Below are 12661 nucleotides of genomic sequence, written 5' to 3'. Positions count from 1 at the left end.
AGCGTCCTGGGATCAAGTCCCACATCGGGCTCCTTGCTCAGCGGGGAGCCTGCTTCTCCCTCTGCCTCTGCCTGCCATTCTGTCTGCCTGTGCTCACTCTCTCCCACTCTCTCTCTGATAAATAAATAAAATCTTTAAAAAAAAAAAAAGGAATACAGAGGAGGGTGAGAATAAAATCTTTCCTACCATCAATAGAAATTATACATATATACATATAATTATAAATATAATTTATATAAATATATCATATAAATAAATATATAAAACCATATTTATATTATATAAATTATATAAATAAATATATAAATTAATGTTTATTTGTAAATGAATCTTTAAATATATATAAATTATACATATAAATAGATATATATAAAGATTTATTTGATAGAGAGACAGAGTGTGTGAGTGGGGGAGGGGCAGAGGGAGAGAAACTTAAAGCAGACTCCCCACTGAGCATGGTCAGACCCGGGGCTCAATCTTACAACCCAGGAGATCATGACTTGAGCCAAAACCAAGAGTCAGACACTTAACCAACTGAGCAACCCAGGCTTCCCAATAGAAATTATATTAAAAAAAAAAGATTTTGTAGTAGTAAACTATATCATGAAAACCCATTACAAAAAAGTCATCCTTGGGGTGCCTGGGTGGCTAAGTTGGTTAAACTTCTCTGCCTTTGGCTCAGGTCATGATCTCAGGGTCCTGGGATTGAGCCCCGAGTTAGGCTCCTTGCTCAATGGGGAGTCTGCATGTCTCCCTCTCCCTCTGCCCCTCCTTTTCCCTCCCCCTGTTCTCTCTCTCTCTCTCTCCCTTTTATTTATTTATTTATTTGACAGAGAGAGAGACAGAGAGGGAACACAAGCAGGGGGAGTGGAAGAGGGAGAAGCAAGCCCCCTGCAGAGCAGGGAGCCAAGGCAGGGCTCAATCTCAGGACCCTGGGATCAGGACCTGGGCCGAAGGCAGACGCTTAACGACTGAGCCACCCTGGTGGCTCTTTCAAATACATAAAATCTAATACAAAACAAAAAGTTATCCTAAAAACATTATATAATAAGAATAAATAAATAAGATAACTGCTAGGATGTACCAGTTAGACTCAAGGCAGAGGAATTGCCTGAAAGTGTGTCGGGGTTGGAGAAAGACTCTGCTATGCAAAGTCAAGCGTGTATAGGGTAGAAACGGAAACCCTAGGAAGGACAAGTCTCATATCTGGATCTGTAGGAAGGGCCCACAATGTACATTTTATAAAATCATTAAATTCCACAGGCTGACACATTGCCACACACACAATGGTTCAATAAACTTTTTGTCCCAACAGTCTGATGGCAATAATGTCTACTGAGCACAAGTGGACATAGTAACTCCTTTCTTCCTTCTTCTTGTCTTAAATGCTGAAGTGATACCAGGGGCAACAGATGCTATGTTCCAACCATGAAGCCACAAGCCAATATTTTAAGGATGAAAGAGCAGAAAGATTAAAAGATGTGGGTCTTTGAGGTCATCAAGGAGATTCCTCCTCCAGATGTTTCATTATATGAAATAATTAGATGTCTTATTCTTTATTCCTGCAACCACTGTTATTTATTACTCACAGGGAAAAAAAGGTCATTTATTAATTTCAGGGGATAAAAATGTATTCTTAATTGATACACACCTAAAAGGAAAAATTTATCTTTTATCCTCATAAACAGGCCTGGTCTAATTTCAAGTCCTCTTTGCCACAGCACTCCCAGACAAAACAAAAAAACAAAAAAGTCTTCTGCTTGCTGATATCTGCAGTTCTTCATTTAATACAACACTTTATCTTGAACATGTGCTATTGATTCATTCTTCATTGTATCGCACCTGCTTTTGGCATTGCTTTTGGGTCTGCTGCAAAAGAGAATTTCCTGTTTGGGGAACTTTTGGCTCACAAATTCAGATAATCCTCAACATATCTATTTTTTAATTATTACACATTTCCTGGTTCAGCTACGGCTAAACTTCAGTACTCAAATTAATCACCGTGCCATCATGTATTGCACAAATAACTACCTTTGAGTTTTTTCCCGCATCAACCATATTTTTTCCTGGATTCTTCTCTCAAACAGTCTCAAAACACCATGTGTGCCAGTTATCAGTCCAAATCCACCTTTCCTGGTCTTGCTCTGTGACACAGGAGCTGAACTATGTGAACATCTCCCCTTCAGCAGCTGGTGCAATGTCACGCTTTGTCAGCAGGGAGCGTAGAAGGGACATTCTTGGAGAATGTCCAGGTGGCGGGGAAGAGGGGGGTTGCTGGTTTGCTCCCACAACCCCTTTTTTTCAATGATTCATTTATTTGAGAGAGAGAGAGAGCACGAGAGGGTGGAAGAGCAGAGGGAGAGCAAGAAGCAGACTCTCTGCTGAGCCGGGAGCCAGGTGCAGGACTGGATCCCAGGACCCTGGGATCATGACCTGAGCTGAAAGCTGAAATTCAACCAACTGGCCACCCAGGCACTCTGCTCCCACAACTCTTAAAAGCAAGCAACTTGTGGGACACCTAGAAGTGTTCATGCTCCAGCAAGTTTTGCCAGGACCACTGCCAAGTCTCACTAGCACCTAAGAAGGGAGCTTCCCAATGAGTTTCCTCAATGTCCCAGAATCCTGATTACCAGCTAGTTTCATTGGTGCCCCAACTGGCGGTTTCTAGTCAGCCATGACTGGTCACACTGCAGTAGACTTCTCTGCCATTAAGTAGGCCACAGCCACACCCTCTCCACCATGGTCTGGGTATCAGTGTTGGCCTCCTTTCTTTTCATTCCATGGCTACTGGCCCTCAGCTGTAGAGGTAGCAGCTGTTCCCTGTGTCTACTGTTCTTGTATTCTGAGTTCTCTTTATTGCTTAGTCATTAATCCTCTGTTATTAGTTAACTATTAACTATTAAATCCTTTAGTAGTTAATTCCATGCTATAAATTCATTATTAGTTCATTATGAAACTAATTCTTTATATTAAAATGTACCACTCAAATTACTAAGTGATTTCTATCTCCTGGTTAGACCCTGATCGACAGGTCATCTCTAGGACATTTATAAGACTTCTGCATGTGGTATCTTTATTTCACAAAATGTCAAGAGTCTGTTGACTTCCAAATATCAGTTGTAATGTCAGGCTAAATTTCCAAGCCTGGTAATCCAGTACATTAAATTTAATCAATATATATTATTTCACCAAGGTCCAGCAACAGGAAAGACTCAAAAACATTGAATTTCAGTTGTGGTGTTCTTCCTTAAACCCATTAACATTCATTTTAATTGTAGTCCAAGACAATATTTCCAGTATCAGTCTGAGAATCAAATTGCTTATCTAAATATTTCAATATTCGGGGAAGTATTGGGTATTAGAAATAGATCCTACTATGGCTTACAACTGAATAATTTGAAATACTTTTTATTTCTGCTAATAATGAGACTATAGGCAAACTACAGTTTTTAATCTATACTTTAAGCCCATGCTATTGAATATCAGAACATTAGAGATCCTTAGGCTCTGCACTGTCCTAGAATGACCAATCATAGAGAAACTATTTGCAAATCATGTATCTGATAAGGATCTATTATTCATAATATGTTAAGAATTCATACAGCTCATCAAAAAGACAACCCAATTAAAAATGGACAAAGTATTAGAATAGACATCCTTCAAAGAAGATATATAAATGGCCAACAAGCACATGAAAAAAATGACTAATGTCATTAGGAAACTACAAATTAAAATCATAATGAGATATCACTTCATATCCACTCAGAAATTTTTTTTAAATGAAACATAAAATAACTAGTGTTGGTAAAGATATAGAGATACTGGAACTCTGGTACATCGCTGGTAAGAATCTAAAATAGCGCAGACACTGGAACAGAGACTCACTGGGCCTCAGTAATTATCATGTGACTTAGCAATTCTACTCCTCAGCATATATCCAAAAGAATTGAAAACAAGTATTCAAACAAATATTTGTACACAAATGTTCATAGCAACATTATTCACAATCGACAGAAGGTGGTATCAATCCAAAAGTTCATCAACTTATGAATGGATAAACAAAATCTGGTAAATCTGGAACATTGTTCAGTCATAGAAAGGAGTGAAGTAAGTACACAACGACAATGTGGATAAATCTAGAAAACATTCTGCTAAGTTAGAGAATAAGACAAGAGGGGCACCTGGGTGGCTCAGTGGATTAAGCCTCTGCCTTCGGCTCAAGTCACGATCTCAGGGTCCTGGGATCAAGCCCGACATTGGGCTTTCTGCTTAGTGGGGAGCCTGCTTCACCCCTTTCGCTTCCTGCCTCTCTGCCAACATGTGATCTCTCTCTCTGTCAAATAAATAAAATCTTTTTAAAAAAGAGAGAGAATAAGGCAAGAAAAATGTCATATATTGTATAATTCCTTTTATATGAAATATCCAGAATAAGAAAATCCTTGGATTAGTGTTTTCTGGGGGCTGGAGGGAAGAGAAAATAGGAAATGACTGTTGAATGGGTATGGGGTTCTCTTTTGGGGTGATGAAAATATTCTAGATAGTAGTGATGGTTGTACAACATTGTGAATGCACTAATGCCACTGAATTATACACCACAAAATGGCCAAAATGGTGAATTTTATATGTATTTTACCACAATAAAAAGATAAATTGTGGAAGGGAAGGAATTGAAGGTGGAAAACATAACCAATTCTTTCAAGATGTTTTGTTCTAAAGGGAAACTGAGTAGAGTAGCTGTAAGGGGATATGAAGGGAAGAATGAGTTTTTAAAATATGGGAAATCTTGCCTTCACATAACATTTTATCAAAAAGATACTTGTTGAATGGATGATTGGATGTATGGTTACCAGACAGACACAAAGGCTGGCGGAGCTCACCTCAGGATGAAAAAATTAAGATCACCATTGATGGGCTAGATCCTTAACAGATGAAATCATGAACCACCATTGCCTCTGGTAGTCATGGTCTCACTATGATTAAAAAAAAAAAAATGATGACAGTAGGGAAGCAACATAAGGCATGAAAGACCATCAGACTAACTAATGCATTGCTTAAAATATCAGATAGATTTCACCTCAGTTCTCCTTCCCATAGTGAGAGAATAGATAAAGGGTCTGTGCTAACAGCAAGGTGTGTGAATGAGAAATCCCATTTCTAATTGATTGTTGATGAATGAAAGAGATGAATAACTTTTCAAATTGGGTAGATATATATGTATATATGAATGTACTTTAATAAATTCCAAATGGCTGACAGTAAATGCTGTTTGAAAACCATTCTGTAAATCTTTGGAAATTTGTTTATTTAAGGTTAAAATTATTCATGTCTCAATCTTTTTAAAATTTAAAAAATTTTTACTTTTTTAAAATTTTCAGTATTTTAAGCATATGCAAAGGTAAAGGGATAAAGTGATCCTTTATATACACTTCACATATTCAACAACTATCAACTCACAGCCAGTCCTGTTTTATTTATAATCCTACCCACTCCTCTACCTACTTTTTGGGGATTATTCTGAAATACCTGCCAAACATCCTGTCATTTAACATGTAAATATTTTATTATGGATCTCTAAAGGATAATGGCGCTCTTTAAAAATATAGCCACAAATGGAATAACAAGATGGCAGCAGAATAGAAGCACCCTAGACTCATCTTGTCCCATGAACACAACTAAATAACTATCAAATCATCCTAAATACCCCATAAATTGGCCTGAAGACAGACAGAACAACAAATAAAGGGAGAAAAGAGGCCACATCAAAGAAGGAAGTACAGAGATGCGGTTTATGGGAGAAACAGATGGTGAGTGCTGTGGAGGAGAGAGAGCCATGGTTACAGAAGAGGGCAAGAGAGAGGAGAATGCACAGGGAGGACATTTTCTCAGTCATTGGCTCGGAAAGTGAGAGGGGCTGAATTTCATGAGTTCTTAAAACCAACAGGGCTTAAAGCTGGGAGCTTTAAAGGTCAGTGAGCTTGGCTGGTATAGAGCCTGGAGGGCACTGTCTTGTTCCTAAAGAGAAGGCAGGCAATCAGTCCAGGGGCAGACAGCATGGAAACCACAATCTGAAGAATGCCTGGGGCACACAGTGGGGAGATTATTCACTAGTCAAGGAGCACTTTCCTGAGAGGCATAATTCATGGAGATGCCTCTCTGGAAACAAAGGACCTGACTGGTGCCATTTCCCTCACCCCTCTCTCAGCATAAACACAGAGCCACCTGCAAGAAGCAGTGCAGCTCTGACACTGGCTGCCTAACTTGCTTACACCAAGCCCCACCTTTCTGCACTGTGGAGGGACTGCCCTTTTCAGTCAAGCTTGCTTCAGTCCCAGTGTGGTGGTCCCCTACCCGGAAGACCAGTACAAAGCCCTGCTCACATCATATCTTCTGACCAGAGTTCTAGAGGGTCTCAGTACTGGTAGAGTTGGTGTCAGGTGTCATTTCACAAGCCTACCAGAGCACACCTGGTTAAAAATCACCACATTTAGGCCAGGGACCAAACACTGCCCACAGCAGGCAAGGAGAACCTCTGAAAATGATTGTCCTAAAGGATAGAGCAGCCAAAACGGGGAGCACATACAGCACACACTGGAGACTCCCTGAAGTACCAGAGCCTGAGCACTACATTACCTTGTCTTTTTCATAAGGCCATTACTTTCAGGAGCAGGAGACATAACTAGGTCTTCTAACACAGAGAAGAAGGCAGAGATTTAGACAAAATTCCAAGATGGAGGAATTTATCCCAAATGAGAGAACAACATAAGGCCATAGCCAGAGATCTAAGCAAAATAGGTAAAAGTTAACATGACTAATGGAGAATTTAAACCAACAATCATAAGGCTATTCATTGGCTTGAGAGAAGAAGATATCAGTGAGACCCTTACAAGAGATAAAAGAGTTAAAAAAGAATCAATCATAGATGAGGAATGGAATAAGTGAGATTGGAAACAGGCTTCATGCAATGAACAGCAGGCTGGAAAAAGCAGAGGGATAAATTAGTGACCTAGAAGATAAAATAATGAAGCTGAACAAAAGAGAGAAGAATTATGCAACACAAGAATAGATTTAGGGAACTCAGTGACTCCATCAAATAATATATTATTGGAGTCACAGAAGAAGAGAGAGAAGAGAAGGCAGAAAATTTATTTCAAGAAATAATAGCAGAAAACTTCCCTAATCTGGGGAAGGACACAGACATCCAGACCCAGGAGGCACAGAGAACTCACACCAAAATCAACAAAAGCGACCAACCCCAAGACATACTGTAATTAAATTTATAAAATATAGGGATAAAAAATCTTAAAAGCAGCAACACCAAAGAAATCCTTATCTTACAAAAGGAAATCCATACAGCTAGCTAGAGATTTCTCAACAGATACTTGGTGAGCTAGAAGGGAGTGACGTGATATGTTGAGAGCGGTGAGTGTGAAAATCTATAGCTAAGTAGTGAATAGTAGTGAAAATCTACAGCGAAGTATACTCTATCCAGCAAGGCTCTCATTCAGAACAGTAAAGAGTTTCCCTGGCAAACAAAAACTAAAGAAGCTTGTGACCACTAAACCAGCCCTGCAAGAAATATTAAAAGGGATCTTTGATGGGCGCCTGGGTGGCTCAGTGGGTTAAGCCGCTGCCTTCGGCTCAGGTCATGATCTCAGGGTCCTGGGATCGAGTCCCACATCGGGCTCTCTGCTCAGCAGGGAGTCTGCTTCCTCCTCTCTCTCTCTGCCTGCCTCTCTGCCTACTTGTAATCTCTCTGTGTCAAATAAATAAATAAAATCTTTAAAAAAAAAAAGGGAGCTTTGAATGCAAAGGAGACCAAAAGCAACAAAGACAAGAAATGATCAGAGAAAATCTCCAGAAACAGCAACAAAACAAGTAATAAAATGGCAATAAATAATTTCTATCAATAATTACTTTAAATGTAAATGGACTAAATGCTCCAATCAAAAGACATTGTCAAAATGGATTTTTAAAAAAAAAGATGCATCTATACGCTGTCTAAAAGAGACTCGTTTTAGACCACAAGACACCTGCAGGTTGAAAGTGACAGGATGGAGAAACATTTATCACACAAAGGGGTGTCAAAAGAAACTCAAGGTAGCAATACTTATATTGGACAAACTAGACTTTTTTGTTCTTGTATTGTTTTTATCCTGCTTTGGTATCAGTATTATTACTGTCCTGATGGAGCGTTTTTGAATGTGTTCCTTCTATTCCCTTATTTGTAAGACTTTTATAAAGCTTGTCATTTTTTTAAATGTTTGGTAGAATTCACCAGTGAAACCATGTGATTTGGGCTTTTCTGTGCTGGGAATTTTTTTTTTTAATTTAAATTCAATTCACCAACTTTCAGTAATCATTAGTTTCAGATGTAGTTTCAGATGTAGTACTTTATCAGTTTTGTATAACACCCTGTGTCCAGTGCTCAGTGCTGAGAGATTTTTGATTCCCAATTCAATTTTAATTCTTATTATTGGTCTAAGAAGATTTCCTACTTCTTGGATTCAAGATGCATGATTCAGTCTTGGTAATTGTGCATTTTTAGGAATTATCTGGGTTTTTCCTCTGAGTTATCTGACATGTCCATATATAATTGTTTATAGTAATATGTTATCACACTATGTATTGCTGTGGTTATCTGTTGTATTGTTTTCTCTTCCATTTCTCATTTTGGTTTTCGAGTCTTCCCTCTTTTTTCCTTAGTTAATGTAGTTAAATCATTGCCAATTTTATCTTTTTGGAAAAAACTGTCATTACTTTCAATGTTATGTTATTGTTTATTCTGGTCTCTATTTTATTTATTTCTGATTTTCCGTTGTTATTTCCTTCCTCTACTAAATTTCAACTAAGTTTCTTCTTTTTCTAATTCCTTGTAATGTTGTTTATTTAAACCTTTTTCTTAGTATGAGCATTTACAGCATAAATTTCACTGTAATATTTGCTTTTGCTGCATCCCCTAGGTTTGGGAATATTTGTGGTTTTTTTTTTTGAGACATATTTTGATTTGCCATTTGACTTCTGATTTGGTCCATTGTTTTTGCAGTAGTGTGTTATTTAATATTTATAAATTAAATATTTAATATTTACACTGTAGATTTTCCAGCTGTGTTTTATTGTTGATCTTTAGTTTTGTACCATTGTGGTTGGAAAACATACTTGTTATATTTCAGTCTTCTTAAATTTGTAGTATTTGCTGTCTCTTTTTACTTGATTTAAGCAGGGGGTTCTTCTGTTTGTATTTGAAGAAAATGTACATTCTATTTTTCTTGGATAGGATGTTTTATATGTATCTTTGAGAAACTTGTATTCTGAAGTATGCTTCAAGTAAAAAATGTTGAAAAAGAAACTTTAACTGAGGGTACTCACTTAAAATAAATAAAGCATATCAGAGGGAAAGTGGGTGGATGGATGGCTGAAATAAGTGAAGGGGATTAAGAGTACACTCACCATGATAAGCATGAATAAAGATGTATAGAATTGTGGAATTATCATATTGTACATCTGAAACTAATATAACAATGCATGTTAACTATACTAGAATTAAAAGATTTTAAAAGCTTAATAAAAACTTTTTTCAGTTTTTTTTTAACTTTTTTCAGTTTTTTAAAAGATTTTATTTATTTATTTGACAGAGATCACAGGTAAGCAGAGAGGCAGGCAGAGAGGCAGGCAGAGCAGAGAGCCTGATGTGGGGCTTGATCCCCGGATGTGAGGGATCATGACATGAGCTGAAGGCAGAGGCTTTAATCTAATCCACTGAGCCACCCAGGCGCCCCAAAACTTTTTTTAGTTTTTTAAAATGCAAATGACAGGGGGCATCTAGGTGGCTCAGTCATTAAGCATCTGCCTTTGGCTCATGTCATGATCCCAGGGTCCTGGGATGAGCCCAGCATCAGACTCCCTGCTCAGAGGGAAGCCTGCTTCTCCCTCTCCCACTCCCCCTGCTTGTGTTCCCTTTCTTGCTGTCTCTGTCTCTGTCAAATAAATAAAATCTTTTGAAAAAAAAGTAAATGGACAGAAAAATACATACCATGTGAATAGTAACAATAAGAAGAGTGTGGTGAAATTAATAGCAGATAAAACAGAATTCAAGACAAAGATTATTATTAATGATAGAGACATTTTTATAATAATAAAAGGAATCTTTATTAGGAAGTGATAACAGTCATAAATGTATGTAAGCCTAATAACAGAGTTTTAAAATACATTAAGAATTGATAGAAATAAAGGGAGCGATAGTCAATTCCATAATTATAATTTGAGATTTTAATGTCTTCCTTAGAAACTACTAGAACTAGATAAAAACAATAAAGATGTAAAGTATCAGAACATTAAAAAATAAATAAAACCATATACTATTTCACACATAAACTAAGTAATTTTTTACTATCATCCTTTTTTAAAAGGATTTCATTTTAGAAAGAGAGTGAGCATGCCTGTATGAGCGGAGGAAGGGGCAGAGGGGGCGGAACAAGACAAGCAGACTCTGCCGTGCTGAGCTTGGAACCCAAGGTGGCCCTCAGACTCATGACCCTGAGATCATGACCTGAGACAAAATCAAACGCCAGACGCTTAACCGACTGAGCCACCCAGGGCGCCTACTATCCTCTTTTTGAACCTGACCTTCCTGAGCTAGTAGACAAAGAATCTGCCCTGTTTTAAAAATTTTATTCTGTAACTTAAGATCCTGTCAACAGTTGAAGCAAAACATTAACATAAATTAAATCCAACAGATTCCATAGAGAAAAAGTAGTGCATAAGAAAAGTTTTATACCAGATGCACCTTTGCTAATAAAGGATGATTGATTCTGGATCATCCTGAGAAGCAGCTATAGTTACCTACATTCAATATAATCCTAAGAAAGAAAAGATGTTAGTGAGAAAACTCTGTCCCAGGAATAATCCATGACTGTTGCACCTTGATAATTTTCCAACATTTACAGAGACTCTCCTATATGGGCTTGACATGGGCAAAGAGAAATGCTGTTTGGTTTAGGAGACAGCATCTTGGAGAGAAATGTAATAAAAAGCTTTCCGGGCTCAACATATTCATCATCTCGTAACAATTTCAGATAACATGAAATGCTGCCTTCAAAGGAAACTTGTGAAGTATTGCCAGTGAACCTAAAATCTAGAATAGGGAACTGCCAAATCTTGGGATTAAACATGTAAATTTATTTCTTTACCATGAAGCTAGGGACTGTGAAAGCTAAAGAAAAATGCTGGAGAAACTGACCATGACTATTGATTCACATCCTGGTTTTCTCCTCTATGATTTAAAAGTGGTTTTAAAAGAAGAAATGGAATGTATGACAAAGATTTGAAAGAACACATTTAGTCGGGGGCACCTGGGTGGCTCAGTGGGTTAAAGCCTCTGCCTTTGGCTCAGGTCATGATCCCAGGGTCCTGGGATTGAGCCCTGCATAGGGCTCTCTGCTCAGCGGGGAGTCTACGTCCCTTCCTCTCTACCTCTGCCTGCCTGTCTGCCTACTTGTGATCTCTGTCTGTCAAATAAATAATATCTTAAAAACACACACACATACACATTTAGTGGGAAACTCATCTGCATCATCAAAAAATAATAATGAGACAGGGTGCTTGAAAGTGACGTTTATAGGTGACAAAATTCTTTCAATGAAATTATAAAATACAAAATATAAATATATAAAATATATAAATATATAAAATTAAAAAACATATTAAAAATATAAAATACTCTATGAAAGACCACTAAATGATATAACATAGAAGACTGAGGTACTTGAAGGTAGAGACTAGACATTCATTTTTATATCCCTTGAATCTTATAAAGCACTTGAACCAGGTAAGTGTTTGTATCAGTGGAGGACTGAATACAGCTGCAAATAATAGAAGAAACAAAAATATCAAGCAAGGCATGACTTTATTTCTCTTATTTTATAAGAAAGAAGTCTGAAGGTGGGCACTCGAGAGGTCACATGAGAGCTCCACAAAGTTATCATGGATCCAAACATGTCCATCTCACTGCTCTACTACCCTTAGCATAACCCTTGTGGCTTATGGTTCTGACTGGCTGCTGGAGCACCAGCCATCACATCCACATTCCACATTCCTTCATCCAGCAAGATGAAGGAAAAATAAGTCTGGGCTGCTCCTTCTTAAATCTTTTATGAACACTCACATATCACTGAATAGAACATAGTTACTTCACCACCTCTATATGCAAGAGAGATTGGGAAATGTAATGTTTTACCTGGAGCCATATGCCAAACCAGAGGAAAAGAAGAAAATGTTGGGAAGCAAATCTCAGATTTTGTCATGGAACTCAATATAGATCTTTATTCTATGGGAATAGTGAAGGAGAAAATTATCAGATCCAACTACAATGATATTAGAATAGTACCTGTTATATATTGGGTTTAAATAATGTGCCAAGCACTATGCTAGATACTTTAGATTATCTTGAGTAGTGAACACCACAACCAAGAGGGTATAGATATAATTAGCCTGATTTTACAGATGAGAAAACTGAGTCTCAGAGAAGTTGAGCAACTTGTTGAAGGTCACACAGCTACTAAATGAAAGAGCCATGATATAAACTCAGGTCTACTTCGTTCCAAAGTCTGTTCTGTAAAAAATCTTTGTTGCTTGATGTGGTCCATGTACTAGCATGGGGAAGCTT

Source organism: Mustela erminea, chromosome 16 (assembly GCF_009829155.1).
Source record: "Mustela erminea isolate mMusErm1 chromosome 16, mMusErm1.Pri, whole genome shotgun sequence".
In the NCBI taxonomy this organism is placed as follows: Eukaryota; Metazoa; Chordata; class Mammalia; order Carnivora; family Mustelidae; genus Mustela; species Mustela erminea.
This window is presented reverse-complemented; position numbering follows the sequence as displayed.